Source organism: Tasmannia lanceolata, unplaced genomic scaffold, assembly GCF_043159265.1.
Source record: "Tasmannia lanceolata isolate RefF3 unplaced genomic scaffold, GAP_Taslan_0.1 ptg000013l, whole genome shotgun sequence".
In the NCBI taxonomy this organism is placed as follows: Eukaryota; Viridiplantae; Streptophyta; class Magnoliopsida; order Canellales; family Winteraceae; genus Tasmannia; species Tasmannia lanceolata.
The window spans coordinates 9302312-9319040 of NW_027518690.1; the positions used below are offsets into that span (position 1 = coordinate 9302312).

The window sequence follows — 16729 nt, forward strand, 5'->3', positions numbered from 1 at the left end:
ATCAAAAGCAAAAACTTAGTCACAGAAGGTGACAAACCACATAAATCTCTAATGTCTTCGATTTGTGTTCTTGTTTGACTCCTATGGCATTTGGTCTTTCCGTGTCTTAGATTGAATTTTTGTACAATAGTCGCCTTCTTGAATCCCTATTTCGAGCATGTCTGGTTCTCCCGTCATAACTATCATCCGATCATGAATGATTATGAAGAACAGCTCATTCCATGAATTACTGCTCTTTTCCTTTCATTCTATTCAGTTTTGAAAAGGAAATTATGACATTATTGTGGATGTTTGTTAGTGTCACCCTCTTGTTTTTGTCATTTCCAACCAGCTCTCTCTCTCTCTCTCTCTCTCTCTCTCTCATATATATATACCATTCAAATGGTTTGAATGTTTGGCCGACATCAGCTAATGGAAAAGAAGGCTAGTTAAACTAAAACTGAAATTATTACATTCACTTTAAATTGCAATTACATTACTCGTAAAGTTGATATCTTTTCTTATTTTTACTTAGAATGAGTATAATATACTATGCATTTAAATTGACTGACGGGATGACGGGATGACGGCATGTAGGGCACGATGTATGTAATACTATCCACTTGTAGATACAACCATAGTGAAAAATGTGGTTGCATGAGAGCTTTTTAAGGTTGGTATTACTTTCTTCAAATTTCTCCAAACAAATGGGACATTCATCGTCTTGCATGGTTTCTGGTGAATACTGAATCGTCGGCAGTTCTTTCATAGCATCCTCGAGAGCATCCATGAGTCGACGCCGATCCCGATACTCAGCGATAACGTAGTATAAAATGAATCCCACCACAACCGTAAGCGCCAGGGCCACAATCACTGATAGGGTAATAATCACCGATTTTGGGACGGGGGCCTCATCGGCCTTCCAATTATCCCTGGCAAAAAGAGAATATTTAGTGTCATCTACATACCCCCTTTTAAAGTACATGTTACTGCTAGGGTAAATAACCTGTATTGTTTTATAATTTACTTTTCAAACAATTGAAACTAATTTATAATTTATTGAAATTGATTTATCAAAGAGAAAAAATTATGTCTCGTATGAAGCAAACAACATGTACACTAGAAAATAAATATGTGTTCTTTCTTTTTTGCTACTTGGGTTCTATTCATCATCTCCTTATCCTTATTTGGTTTCTCTATTCATCATCTCCTTATCTTTATTTGGGTTTACTCTGTTAGGGGTGATTTTAAGTCTTTCATTTTTCCTTAGTTTTAGGTCGAATTTTATAGATTTTAGGGTTTCGATTTTATGCTTTGATGGGGTTTCTTTTTTGTAGATTAGGGTGTAAGAAAGCAATGTGGAACCCATTTCCATTTTTTTTTGCAGGTTGGATTTCAGAAACGGTTTTTTCAGATGGGGTTTCCTTGAAAAGTTGAATTTGGGAAAAAAAACGGGTGACCCGGCGCAGTCCACCCGTTTGCCAGGTCTATTTGGAATGATCCCACTGTTAAAATCACCCGCCATAGTTATTTGACTTCTGGGGACAATATTTCTGTTTAAGAAATATCTAAACCCTAAACCGTAAACTAAACCAAAAGAATAATAGAGAAGAGTGATAAGACAGAAGAAAACAAGGAATAATACAGCAGTTAGGAGTTAGTAAAATCATCTGTTTACGTTTTTTTTTTTCATTATCATATTCCTTGTTTTCATCTGTTAAGTGATACACGACGTCTTTGGATTTTTTTACAGCAACTAGGCTGGGGAACCATCTTGCAACTCGCCTTTCAGAGCATCGGAGTCGTCTATGGAGACATTGGCACTTCTCCTCTTTATACCTACCCAGGCATCTTCCCCAACAGAATCAAACACAACGATGATATCTTGGGTGCGTTATCATTGATATTCTACACCATCACCTTGATCCCTGTTGTCAAATATGTGTTGATCATCCTGGAGGCAAATGACAATGGCGAAGGTAAGAATAAGAAATCTTTCATGGAAATTTTCTGTTTTTTTTTTCATTTCATATTATTGTAATGTTAAGTCATACATTGTAATAATTTGTAGGGGGGACATTTGCTTTATATTCACGGATATGCCGTTACGCCAAGGTGGGACTGCTACCAAGCCACCAAGCTGAAGATAGAGATGTGTCGAATTTCCGGTTAGAATTTCCAAATGGCCGCCTCCGTCGAGCTTCACGATTGAAATCCGCACTGGAAAGTAGTCAATTTACAAAGTACTTTCTGTTGTTTGTGACCATGCTTGGTACTTCCATGGTCATCGGTGGAGTTCTCACTCCCTGCATCTCAGGTTTGGTTAAAGATTGAGGTTTAGATGCCAATTAATATTCCTCTTTCTACTCTTCATTAGATATAATCAAGAACTAGTAGGATGATGCACGAGGGAGGAAAACAAAAAGGGCAATACTAGATATATTCAAATCTGAAAAATGGTTTGAATGCCCAAAAAAAAAAAACGTATTGGCCTCTATCAGATCCATGACTCTTCTCATAACTTTGAAGAAAGGATTATGATTATCACCTTCCTACTTAATTCTACATAATAACAGCAGATGGTTGGTTGAATTTACCCTAAAAACAAGTATAACTTATCAATGCTAAGAGGAACTGTTACACACTACAGAATGCAGAACAAGGGAAAAAAATATCACAGATTAAAGCATATGGCTTAATCACATATGTATTAATAAATCAGCAGTTAACTTTTCACACGGAAAGAAATGGAAAATCCAAAGCAAAATAGCGCATACAACAAAATTTAATGAAAAGAAAGAAAAAAGAAGCAGAGATATGTACCCCATTCTTCTTCTTCTTCTTATTCTTCTTCCCTCTCTCTCTCTCTTTACTGAAAGTTTACTGAGAAATGAGGACAAGAGAGCATTAATAAGGAGAAGGCCAAAAATTTATTAAGGGCAGTGATAAATTCACACCCTTGAAAGGAATAGGGGTTATTATTCTTTCAAAGAGGTAAATTTATCACTGCCCTTTATTAAATGTATCCATATAAAGCATGCTCTGTAAGATCATCCGGATTGGTTTAAAACATGAACAAATTATATAAAATTGCACTTAGGTATACTAAACACAATTTGCTAGAGGTAGATTAGACGACATTTACTTAGTTTATTGAGCTAAGGTGTATTTGATCAGATTGCAAGAACAGTATTCACATAAATGTTTCATCTCGAAGGCCAAAAAAAGAGTAAATAAGAGTAGGTACCAGAATAAAATAAAAATTAGAGTTTGAGGAAATCCTAAGATTGCAAACATGTGCCTCAGCCATTCATCCAGGAGAGGGATAAAAATGGAATTCTTCATTTAGAGTTCGGGTGGGCGGTAAAAGCACAGGAAAGAGAAAAGGATAGAGCATCCGAAAAATTCAAAAAAATCGACTATTTTCTCAGTTGCTATATAGTAATAGATAGATAGAAGCATTTGTTTACAAAAATACATTGGCAAGCTGGCAACTCCGCAGCAAAAGTGAGAAACTAAATGCTTCTTTAAATAGTCGAGGAAGCCTATTTCCACTCAATTGTTTCAATAATAACACCCTACTCTTTGCTTAGCACTTTTTAAATCAGCTTTTGAGAGCATTTTTGGAATTATAACGAACTATAGAAGTTATTGAGAAAAGTGTTCAAGCAAAGGCAAAGAGCCACCATGAATCATGGGTGAGGAAATATTTCATTTTCGATTTGAATAATGTATACAACTGTGTATTAGAGGTAGAATATGCTTATGGAGGAATGATAGAGGCAAGGGCGCCCTTGCATAAGGAGCCAGAGATTGGATCCATATCATTTTCGGTTACTGTTTAAAATCAACTGTAAAGGTAAAATCAGTTACACTTAATGATGTGGAACCAATCAAGGGCCCTCTTCGGCTCCTTATTCGAGGGTGCCCTTCCCTCTATCATTCCTCTTTTTTTTTAAAAAAAAAAGAAAAGATAACCGTTCATGTGCAAAGAAGATTACAATTGGGAATCAATGGGCAAAGATAACTCGGACTGCGAAACAGATCAGTGTCTCTCAGATAAATATTTCTATCCGACTCTAGAACTGATAGTCTAAGATAGGTTTTGAATCAAGGGTGTGGGAATATCATTTCTCTACAAGCAAACATTTTCATGCACCAGTGTTAAAAAATGGGCCAGCCCCATTAGAGAGTCTTTGACTCATTTGTCCTTGTTATGGAGTCTTTTACTCACTCGTCCTTTAGCGATATTATCAGAGAGTCTTTGACTCATTCATCTTTTCATGGTATTATTAGATAGCCTTAGACTTTTTTGTTCATCTCCTTGGCATTATTAGTTAGGAATTTCTCCTTTAAGAGTTGTTACCTCTTCTTTATTAGAGACTGGCATAGTCTCACTAGAGCTTTGTTTGTTTAGAACCTTAGATTGTTTTCGGTATCTTTGACATTAGCTTTTTCGGTTTAGGGGTTTCCCCTGTTGGCCCTAGGGTTTGGCCCTAGGGTGTTGCTTCGCATTTTCCCTTAGGTCTTTGACCAAAAGGGTGAAATCAGAAATTTAAAATCCAAAAGCTCTAGAAAAGCTTTTAAAATCTAAAAATCATTTGAAACATTTAAAAATCCCAAAAACATGTTAAAATACTTAAAACTCAAAAACTTTAGAAATTTAAAACATAAAAAACATTCGAAAACTTTAAAAAAAATCTAAAGTGTTAAGTTTTAATGGTAGTTAGGAGTGTTCGACTTCGAACTACGTTGGCTTGATCCTCTTCCACGATGTACGTAGTGCAGCTTGGGATTTATATCCCAAGTCCAGCCAAACTTTTTATAAATAATATTTTAAACCTTATTCAAAAACCTTTAAAACCTTGTTTTCAAAAGATCTTCCTCTAAAGTTAGGAGTTTCTCCTAGATAGAGAGTTCTAGAGTTAGGAGTTTCTTTTTTATAGGGTGTTTGATTGTTTGTTTGTTGTGTGCTTGTTTTAGAGTTAGGGTCTGTCCTAGAGTTATAGGAACGCCTCTGTCCGGTCAGTCGGCGATCCACATCGCCGAGTGATGACTAGAGTAGGATACGTTAGTCCACCCTTTATTTTCCTTAGGAAACACAGCCTAGTTACACATAGGTTGTAGGAACCACCTGCATTAGCTTAGGGCTAATCTGCATTTAGTTAGGGCATATAGGGTGTCCTAAAATCCACAATTCACTGGAATTTAAATAATCGTACAAGAAACTTTAATAACTGGTCCGATTTTTTAGATCGAGTCTAGGATAGAGGTCTAGGTGTCTTAGGCATCATAGCTTAGAATAGGCGCGAAGAACTACGTTGCTCTGATTCTTGCGGAGGCGGGGATACGTAGGCTTCTTTAGATGAACATCAGACCATCCGAGGACTCGGGCTTAATCATTAGAGTCTTAGGATTTGTTATGATTGTGTGTTTTGCTATGTTTTCTTACTTTCTTGTACAGACTTTATACCTTTAGCTGTAGCATGCATGTGTTTGTCCACCAGAACTTAGACACCCATTAGGCATGTCACTCATAACCTAGTTGTGACTAGGTGACACTTCTTCCATTTATTTGGTATGTGCTTATTATTTCATCCCCTGGTCATGCATGATTAGGTAGACGTCTTTCAGGAGATATTTTGTTTCCATTTTAGATGATTTTCACCCAAAATTCTTTGGAGTTAATAAAAAATGGCATAAGAGACCAAGTGTTCGCACTAGGGCGAATTGGGGGTGTTCTTCGGACCTTCCCCATTCATAATCAGGCACGAGCCCATATATATTTCTGGTTATCCATTGCACAGAGGAGTTGACTTTGGGGTTCCATGGCCTATCCATGGATGGCGACTCTGAGTTCATTTTGGGTATGTCTTGGTTTCGAGCTTTGGCTCCGGATCAAGACATATCTCTTTCTTTTTATATCGCCACTCGTGCTATGCTATGAGGGTGGCACCGTTTCGAGAGTTCCTTGGTAGAGCTCTCCTTCACATTATGGAGATCTTTGAGGATTGCAGAGGATCTCGTGTCCTTCGCACTTGTCCTCGGATCGGGGTCCACATATGGTAAGATTGTCGAATACTTACAATTTTGTGGTTATTTTGTATCTAACTCCGATTCTAGTTTATTTGTGAAGAAAGACAAATGCTTGCTTGTTATTGTGCTTCTTTACGTCAACGACATGATAGTTACCGGCAACAATGATGTTGAGGTTGCAAAGCTAAGGGTGGAGCTATCTATTCGTTTTGAGATGAAGGACTTGGGAGAGCTAAGTCACTTTCTTGGCTTGGAGGTGGAGATCTTGAAGGATGATGTGCTAGTTTCTCAAAAAGGCTATGCGGAGAAATTAGTTGGAAGATTTGGGATGAATCAAAGTAAAAGATCATCTACTCCTCTTGATCCCAACATAAAGGTAAGGCGGGGAGAAGGCAAGCTTCTTCCGGATGCACGGCCATATCGTGCTCTTGTGGGTAGTCTTATCTACTTGACTATCACAAGACCCGATATTTTTTTTTCCGTTGGGCTTGTTAATCGCTATATGCAAGCGCCACGGAAACCACACTTGGAGGCGGCAAAGAGGATTTTGAAGTATGTGAATTCTGCCCTTGACTTTGGGTTACTTTACAAGAGAGGAGTTGATTTTATGTTGAATGGATTTACCGATGCCGATTATGGAGGGAACTTGGATGATCGGAGATTTACTTCCGGTTATGTGTTTTTGTGTGAATCGGCGGGGTTTCTTGGTGTAGTAAGAAACAAGATTCGGTGTCTCTTTCAACAACGGAAGCGGAATATAAGGTCACCGCTCTTGCGTCTCAAGAATGTGTTTGGTTGGGGCGGTTAATTGAAGATGTTCATTTACCTATTCACAAGGCGATGACTATTCTTGGTGACAACCAAAGTGCACTCAAACTTGCCACAAATCCGGTTTGTCATGCAAAAACAAAGCATATTGAGATCAAGCATCATTTTATTCGTGAAAAGGTGTTAGATGGTACAATTGGTGTAGCGGAAGTGAGGAGCAAAGAGAACATTGCCGACATCTTTACCAAGTCACTTTCCAAAGGACCATTTCAGCTACTTCGGGGTAAGCTTGTAGTAGTTTCCAAAAAATCACTTTAAGGGGGAGTGTTAAATTTTAAAGTGTATTTTTTGGGTAGCTTTATTTTATTTTTATTTTGAGTGATGTAGTGAGGACAAAATTGTACTTTTGTGTCCATGGGCATGTTGGTCTTTTTGCCTAACTTGCACATGTGTGAGTCACACATGTTTGCTACAACTTTTCCTACTACCTACCTATTTCAAATTCAAACCCTTACTTGGAACTCCAAACCCACTACTTCCCTAAGCATTTAAGACACCACTTTCCCATACCCACTACCACCTACCAAAGCTATTACTTCTCTTTACTTTCCTTGACCAAGCTTATTCTCATTACTTCACTTTTGTAGAGATTCTCCACCACCTAGACCTTCATTGAAGCTTCATTGAAGCTCTCTTGTGTGCAAGCTTTCCTCTTGAAACTTTCTTCTTTTTGTGTTCTTTATCTTGTACGTTTTGTTGTTCTCTCATATATTGAAGCACATCTTTTTTGGGCATTGTTCTTCTTCTACTTTGGTTGTTGTTCTTGGGCTAGTGTAAACTTTGGTTTCACTATTTGAGAAGAGGATTTTCCGGTGTTGTGAAAGCCGTCTTTCTCTATAGTTCTTGTCTTCTTGGATGACCCTGACAAAAATTGAATGACCTTCAAAATCAAACAGCTTAAGTTAAAGTATATAATAGAATCACCGTCTTTATTTCCTGTGTATTTCTTCAAATTTATCCAAACAAATTGAACAATCGACTTCTCGCATTGTTACTGCTGAATACTGGATCGTGGGCAATTTTATCACCTTGTAGGCACTCATGAGTTGATCCCGATACTTAGCGGCAAAAACATAATTATTTAAGGAATGTCAATAGAAATAAACTACAGAAAAAGAAGTAAAACATACCTCGCAACTTTGTTCATGGACCAAGCATGATAAGACAAATGGTCCTTATAATCCAACAACCTCGCAACTTTGTTCATGGACCAAGCATGATAAGACAAATGGTCCTTATAATCCAACAATAAGTAAAACTTACCTCATGAATTCTTCTTCTTCTGCCTCTCTCTCTCTCTCTCTCTTCTAGTCTATCCCGCTCTCTTCTGCCTCCCTTTATAATATTTCTTATTTCCACATTTTCTCTCTTCTGTTTTACATCATTTTCAAACATTGCACTCTCTTCCTCCTCCTCTATCATTTTGTGTTAATTGTAGTGGAAATGGCAGATGCTTCGATGGAGACACATCAACATGAACTGGAGCTTCTATATGAAGCTACGCCCACTATTACATAGTGGGCCCCATATGTGAAGGATCTTGATCTTCCATCTGACGTTAGATAACCAGGTGGTTAGCAATCAAATGCAACCCCGCGAATGATCTATGAAGCAATTAATGGTTCTATTTTAGGTACCCGGAGAAATCATATGCCTTTAGTTAAATATCCACAAAAAAGAGTTGTTGGGGAGGGTATTTAGGGAATGGAAAAGATTTAAACAATGAAAATTCCAAAATACCCCCCAAAAAAGAGTTGTTGGGGTGGTTAATTCAAGATTTTATGAAAATATATGTTTTGGACGAAAATACCCCACAAAGTAGCCGTTTAAAACAACTTTTGGGGGTATTTTTGTGTTTTCCTAAAAAAATGCATTTTCTAAATTGGAACCGGGCTTGCGGGCCGTGCCGTGCTGGGCCATGCTGTGCCTTGGCAAACGGGCCGTGCCGTGCCGGCCCGCTGGGCCACCCAACCAGGCCCGGCACAGCTCGCGACTTCGTGCCGGGCCGGCACGGCACGCTCACTGTAGCTATTCGTGCCGTGCCGGCACGGCCCGTGGCGTGCCTTGCCTTGCCGGGCCGCGGGCCTGCACGGCCCGCTTGCCACCTTGATATTATGGGATTGGAGACACAAATAATTGGGCCCACCAACTTTTTAGCACCACAAAATGGACCTATAACCAAACCTACCTTAGAGTACTTGTAGTGGAAATGCCATGGCCAAAAACTCACGTACGATTTGACGACTTTCATACTCATACTTTGGAAAAGTTCTCAAGTTAACTTTGTCAAAATAACCATCTCGCCAAGCTTTAAATTAAGAAATAAGAAACTACCATTAAACTAAAGTTTTTGAGAGAAAAAAGACTAAAATACTGTTTTCCTAAGAAAACCAGTTTAAACTCTAGAAACCCTAGTTTCCTGTCCTACCCCGTTCCCCTCTCTCTGTCTATGATTTTTTGCTTATTTTCTTTGGATATCCTAGAATGATTCACTCACTATCCTTGCATACTCGTGTTCCTTAAAATGAAACCCACACCACTAACCTGGAAAGTGTTTTTAGGAAAAGGGTATTTTAGTGATTTTAAATGAAAAACTTCATAGTTCTTTTGGTTTAAAGTGCATTGGATATGATTTATAATCATTTTACACATTGTTTCATAAAAACACTCATATTTTGTGAATTTATTATCAAAAGATGTGTAAAATATCATTTCCAATGCGCTATGGATTTTAGCAAAACCCTTGTTTTTTTAGGGTAGTGATATATCTGACGCTATTTTTTTCTTGAGACAGCCAGCACCAATGCATTATTGCAGGAAGGCTGATTTACCTCGGGTGGGAAAGATTCAACGGGCCTGATTGAGACGTACACTGTCCCATGTAAAGAAAAGGGAATTTATCATGGAAAATGTTATTAGCACAACCACATTTTGATAATTTCACAAACCCAGCTGTCTTTTCCTTCTAATTGACTCGTGACTCGTGACTCGTGAGAGCTTTTGGGGAAATATAATAACTTTCTCACAGCTCATTTCCATTTTTTTTTAAATCTTGGCATCATATAAAAACTCTCTTGCTAGTTTAACAAAAGTTGCCACCGACTTCTGTAGAAATCTCAGAAATTTTGTCAATTTCAACGAAATTTTTTTTTAAAAAAATCTGTTTTTATTCCTTTCCTAAATTTCAGCCGAAATTACTGAAATTTTGGCCCAAAAAAGGGGATTTGATTTCGTCTGTCTTTACCAAATTTCGCATGACCAAAATGGGGATTTCGGCTAAAATTTCGATTTGGGCTAGGTCCAAAAGTACCCTCGAAACCGAAATTTAAATCCTTAGTTGCTATGACCAAATTGTATTTTATTTATAACATAACCGAAAAATCTAAAAATCAAAGAGCAATAAACGCATACCGGTGATAGCAACCAATGGGAGCCCCCTTTCATCTTATTTTTGCTTAGAATTCTCTATTAGGTGAAATTTGCTTATTAGCTATGGAAATCTTCCCAGGTTAAGGCAAGAGTTTGATATTCAATATAAATTTCAAAATTTGAATAAAAGAAGTTATTTGCGACACAGTGACAAACTTGTTTTTCCAATCTTGCAAACAATCCTATGGAGTGATTACATGTCACTCTTTCGTTACACATTTTTTTTAGAGAAAGATAACTGTTAACATGCAAAGAAGACATGCAACTGCGTATCAATAGGCAAAAGACAACCCCGAATACGAAACAGGTCAGTGTCTCTAAAATTCAATATTTCTATCCGACTCTAGAACTGAAAAACACTAAAACGATGCTTTCCATCGACCAAAACGAAGCGGCAAACAAAACGGAATTGAGACCTTAGACGAGGACTGTCCATCAGAGTGTCAACAGATCAGAGAAGAGAAAAAGAGATGACTTTCTTAGTAATCAGTTATCTGATGTATTCTTTATAATAGAGTCAGGCAAAAATTCTTGGAAAATTTTTGAACATAAATACCTAGTTGAAACAACTTGATCAGAGAAGTATCACATAAAAAATTCTTCTGCAATTAGAGTGTCAATGGATCAACTTCGAATCAGATCTACCTATGTCTTGGTCACGATGCTCTGTTCAGATCCCTTATCGGATCCTATTTTCTATGTCTGGGTCATGATCTATCTTGACTCGAACTGTCCACAAGAGTGTCCTAGGTCCTGCTTTCATGGTATACAATTAGGGCTTAAGTTTAAGATAAGTGAAAAGTACATATTAAGGATATTAGGATTGTTTTCACTGGAATTAGGGTAGTGATATATCTGACGCTATTTTTTTCTTGGGACAGCCAGCACCAATACATTATTACAGGAAGGCTGATTTACCTCGCGTGGGAAAGATTCAACGGGCCTGATTGAGACGTACACTGTCCCATGTAAAGAAAAGGGAATTTATCATGGAAAATGTTATTAGCACAACCACATTTTGATAATTTCACAAACCCAGCTGTCTTTTCCTTCTAATTGACTCGTGACTCGTGACTCGTGAGAGCTTTTGGGGAAATATAATAACTTTCTCACAGCTCTTTAATTACTAAAAGACAAGATGGTGTGTGAAAATATCAAAATATGGTTGTGCTGAGTCATTTCCATTTTTTTAAAATCTTGGCATCATATAAAAACTCTCTTGCTAGTTTAACAAAAGTTGCCACTCACTTCTATAGATGACCAAGTCATTAAAAGCAATGCTACATTTGCTATTTGGAATAGATGACTAAGTCATTAAAAGAATTCCTTCAATCTTCATCTTGTGTCCACTCATTACTCATAATGATTTTAATTACAAGGTATGTGCATCTCATGTCCACTCATACCTATATTTGTTAGAATATGAGAGATCTAGATCATCTTGGCCATGGATTAATCACTAATCTTAGATTCACGGAAAGCCATGCTTTTGGAGGATTGAACAAAATTTGTCTCATTCAATCAATTCATGTGACAGGGATTTGCTAGGGACTATCGCAGTGGGCATTTCGCGGGCAGGCTGTTGTGAGAGAGGTGGCTGCTCTCTCATGCAACAACCAGTCCATGAAAAATAATGATGATATAAAACCTTGTTTTTTTATTTCTGGAATGGCAATAATGATAGAAAGCCTTTTTAAAGTTATTTATGGAATGGCATTAACGATAGAAAACCTAATCTAACCTAGTTACCCTATCTAGTGTAAGGGGTGCATCCCCTGCATGTATTCTAGTTTAGTTGCCTATTCTATCACCAGGATGACCCCATACTGATATCTCTCAAATGGATGCAACTCACGTCGAGTGCAACCCGAAAAAAAGTCGGGTTGGGTTTTCCTAACCCGTGTTGAGTTCAGGTCAGGCTCAGGTTGATGGCTTGGGCAACCCGACCCGAGTGAAACCCGACATTTTTTTTATCATTTTCTAGCTTCTAGTAAAATTAAAAACCCTAGTTGGGTCAGGCTGGAACTTGGGTCAGGTTGGGTTGGAAAAAAGCGTACTTCATGAGGTTGGGTCGGGTTGAACCTCGTCGGGTTGGAACTCGGGTTCTACCGGATCCGGGTTGAGTAAATGGTTCCTCGGGTTGGGTTCGGCTTGGACTCAACCCGACCTGAGTTGCACTCCTAGTTTTTTTCACACTAAATTCCAAATTCGGAATTTCAAAATTCTGCATATATATATATTTAGTGCTAGAAAATAGGGTTAATTTATGTCTAAAGAAAATGGCATGCATGCAAACATAACATGAAGAGATAAGGATAATTGCTACGCTGAACACTATTGGCCAGTTGACATACACCGTGGTTTTTTGAAGAAACACTAAACCGCCTAGAGGGGCCACCATCCCAATTCAAATTCCCATGCATAGGGTGCCCACTGTTTATACCAGGCTGTGGAGTGGGTCCCACCAACACCACACAAACCCACGCATCGGGTGGTGCCCACCTTTCTGCCTCATGTTTTGTTGGAGTAGGGCCAGCATTTTACACGCATGCATAGCATGATGAGGGCCTACCATTTTACACCTCATGTTTTGACGGGGGACCCACCATTTAATACCCAGACATGGCATGGTGGGGTCTACCAGTTTACACCCCATGTTTTAACGAGTGGGGCCCAACAGTACCACCAAACCCATGCATGAGGTGGGGCCTACCATTTATACTTCTAATTTTGATGTGTCTGGGCCCACTACTTTACATGCCAAGAATGCTAGTGTATTAAAAATGGAACCAACTCAATGTAGTGCTGTGTGTTGTTACATGTTATTTTATTCTTTGGAGAATTAGAGATGGCCGTTCTCAGACGATATTTAAAGGAAAATCAGATGTGATTGATAACTTCCTTCTTTGATTATTTAAACTATATATTCCGCTGCATCATTAACAAAATCGAAGATTATTTAAACTATTTCCACTCCATTTTTTCAATAATAACACTACTCTTTGCTTTGCACTTTTTTTTAAAATCAGTTGTTGAAAGCATTTTTGGAATTATAACAAACTTTAAAAGCAAGAAAAGTGTTCAAGCAAAGGCATGGGCTCATAGAGCCAGATCATGAATCATGGGTGTGGGAAAATACTTACAAAGAGAGGCTAAATGTGGGCCAATGAAGTGGCTAACAGCCACCAAAAGCAGTGCCTCTTTTTCTTCCCTTGGCCACCCCTCCAGTGTATTTATGACTACTCTTTTACACTGTGACGGGTAGCCCGTGACGAAAAGGGAGCAAATATATCATTTCCTATTTGAATAATGTATACAGCTATGTAGTAGGTGAAGAGGACGTAGTAGGTGACGAGGACTAGACTGAAGGGAGCCCTTGCAAATATCGGATGAAAGGGCGCCCCCATTGGTTGCTATCAAGGTCTAAAATTTCATCCGAAATCTGAAATTTTGGACCGAAATTTCGGATTTCGGTCAAGATCAAAACCAAAACGTTCCGAAACCGAAATTGGCAAAACATCCTGTTAGACCGAAAATCGGTAACAGGTACGACAGTGACGTAAGAGCTGAGCTGGATGACCAGAGGAGCTGAGTCCTGAGGGACCGGAGTGAAGTGGAATGAAGTGGCTGAGATCTGCTGAGGGAGCTGAGTCCTGCACAAAGGCAAGCGAGGTCAGAAGACCAACCCGGGTTTTACTCCGGACAGGCCCTTCGACACTCAAGTCAGTATGAGCAAGAGTGCAGAGCTAGTTTAGAAGTTTTGAGTGGAGAGGGTTTTTTTCGTATTACCTATTGGTTTGAGCTTTGAACCCCTTTTTATAGGGGAAAACCGGGTGAGGTGTCCAGGATAGGTGGCGGCCTGTGAGAGGCTGGAGTTCACCTACTCCAGGACAGGTGGCGGCCTGTGAGAGGCTAGAGTTCACCTACTCCAGGACAGGTGGCGGCCTATGAGATGCTGGAGATTTTACCCCCCATCAGTTGCCCCCCAGTTCTCCAAGTCGTTGAGTGACTTGGGGAAGTGTGGTTGATCACGTTTTTGGATGGGCAGACACTGGCTGGAAATGAGTCCGGAAATCCAGTCCGGAGTTGAGCCAGTCCGGCTGGAGATGAGTCCGAGGATCCAGTCCGGAATTAGTCAGTCCGGCTGGAAATGAGTCCGGAGATTCAGTCCGGCTGGAAATGAGTCCAGAGATCCAGTCCGGTATTGAGCCAGTCCGGCTGGAAATGAGTCCGGAAATCCAATCCGGAGTTGAGTCAATCCGGCTGGAAATGAGTCCGGAAATCCAGTCCGGAGTTGAGTCAGTCCGGCTGGAAATGAGTCCGGAAATCTAGTTTGAACCTGAGCCAGTCCGGCTTAGGCCAGACTGGTTTTTGTCGTTTTGTAAAACGCGTCATATCCAGTCCGGCTTGGGCCGGACTGGTTTTTGTCGTTTTGTAGAACGCGCCATATCCAGTCCGGCTCAAGCCGGACTGGTTTTTGTTGTTTTGTAGAATGCGTCATATCCAGTCCGGCTTGGGCCGGACTGGTTTTTGTCGTTTTGTAGAACACGTCATATCCAGTCCGGCTTGGGCCGGACTGGTTTTTGTCGTTTTGTAGAACGCGCCATATCCAGTCCGGCTTGGGCCGGACTGGTTTTTGTCGTTTTGTAGAACGCGTCATATCCAGTCCGGCTTGGGCCGGACTGGTTTTTATCGTTTTGTAGAACGCGTCATATCCAGTCCGGCCCAGCCGGACTGGTTTTTGTCGTTTTGTAGAACGCGTCATATCCAGTCCGGCTTGGGCCGGACTGGTTTTTGTCGTTTTGTAGAACGCGTCATATCCAGTCCAGCTTGGGATGAGTCCGGAGATCCAGTCCGGAGATCTTTTGGAGGTACGCATGTATACGCGCGTACTTGATCATCTTTGTCTGGGAGAATGTGTCCGTCATTAATAAGGGACACGTGGCACCATTTGAGTGCCATCGAGATGCGTGCCTCGCATTTAATGCCCCACCGCCTTAAAAAAGTTATAAAAGGAGGTTTTTACCTCTTCATTCTTCACTTTTCACTTTTTATCTTCTCTTCTTCTCCTTCTTCTTTTTTTTCTTGCTCTGCGAGTTCGGCTTCGCAGTTCGTGGTTGGAGTCGTGCGTGGACTTAGGAGCTCTCTACTCACCGGTATTCTTCTCAGCCTCTCTTTTAACTACATGTCTGATAGTAGTTCAAGTTCGGAGTCCGGTTCTAAGTCCTCCACCAGTAGTAGCTCAGAATTTAGGCCAGTTCAGAAGCCTGTAATGGCTAGTCTAGTCGCTAGAGTAGATATTATAGACAGCGACGACGGGGGGGACAAGGACGAGGTGATATTAGATTTGAACGTCACCCCACTCCCGACTGATAGTCTCCAGCGAGTAGGGGGAGTGGGGGTAGCGACGTTGCTGAGGCATCGACAACGTTCCTTCCTGGCCGGGCCGTGGAGGTCATCGCTAGAGCACGGATGGATGCCAACCCTAAATACAACATGCAGCTCTAGTTGAGGAAAATCACCTCACCGAGTCCATGCTGAGGGACTGTGGACCCCGATCCGGGAGAAAGGCGGCGGAGACGTGCCCCTCGCGCTAACTGTCTCAATGGATCATCCACGTGAATAGAGAGCTCTGCCAAGGAACTCTCGAAAGAAGTGCCTCTCACAGCATGAGTGGCGATATAAAAGGTGAGATACCTCTCGATTCGGGGACTAGCCCAGATTCGAGGCGTACCTTAAACAAAGAAGAGTCGCCATCCAAGGAAAAAGGCAAATGGGCCTTGGATCCCATACTATGCTCTGTTGCAACGGATAACCAAAGATATAAAATAAGGTTCGTGCCTGGTTACGAATTCGGAAGGTCTAAAGAGCATCTCATCCGCCCAAGTGCAAACACCTGGTCTCTTATGCCATTTACTTAATAATTTTGAAGAGCTTTGGGCGAAAATCATATGAAATAGGAATGAATATCTCCGAGAAGACGTCTATCTAATCATGCATGTATCGGAGATGAAATCAAAGGCACACAAGATAAAATAAAAGAAACATGTGTCACCTAAGCATAGCTAGGTTATAAGTGACATGCCTAATGGGTGTCTAAGTTCTGATGAACAAACACATGCATGACACACCAAAAAAAAGTATAAGGTCTGCACAATAAAGTAAGAAAACACTGCAAAACATAGAAAATGACTCGATACCATACAACCCTAAAACTCTAATCTATACCTAGGCCCGAGTCTTTAGATGATCTGATGTTCATCCAAAGAAGCCTACGTATCCCCGCCTCCACGAGAATCAAGGCAACGTAGTTCTTCGCACCTATTCTAAGCTATGATGCCTAAGACATCTAGACCTCTATCCTAGACTCGATCTAAAAGACCAGACTAGTTCTTAAAGCTTCTTGTGTGATTATTTAAATTCTAATGGATTATAGATTTTAGGACACCCTATATGC

General features: G+C 40.1%; 1 long non-coding RNA gene across 1 annotated transcript in view; it reads right to left on the bottom strand.

The window, feature by feature from the left end:
• Positions 1-428: 428 nt before the first annotated feature.
• The window catches only part of LOC143890783 (uncharacterized), a 71264-nt gene continuing 54963 nt past the window's right edge, over positions 429-16729 (bottom strand). Inside the window, exons 2-3 of the long non-coding RNA XR_013255246.1 lie at positions 2803-2862; positions 429-911 (exon numbers count right to left, since the gene is read on the bottom strand). This is a non-coding gene — a long non-coding RNA (uncharacterized LOC143890783). The remainder of the gene's footprint in view (positions 912-2802; positions 2863-16729) is intronic.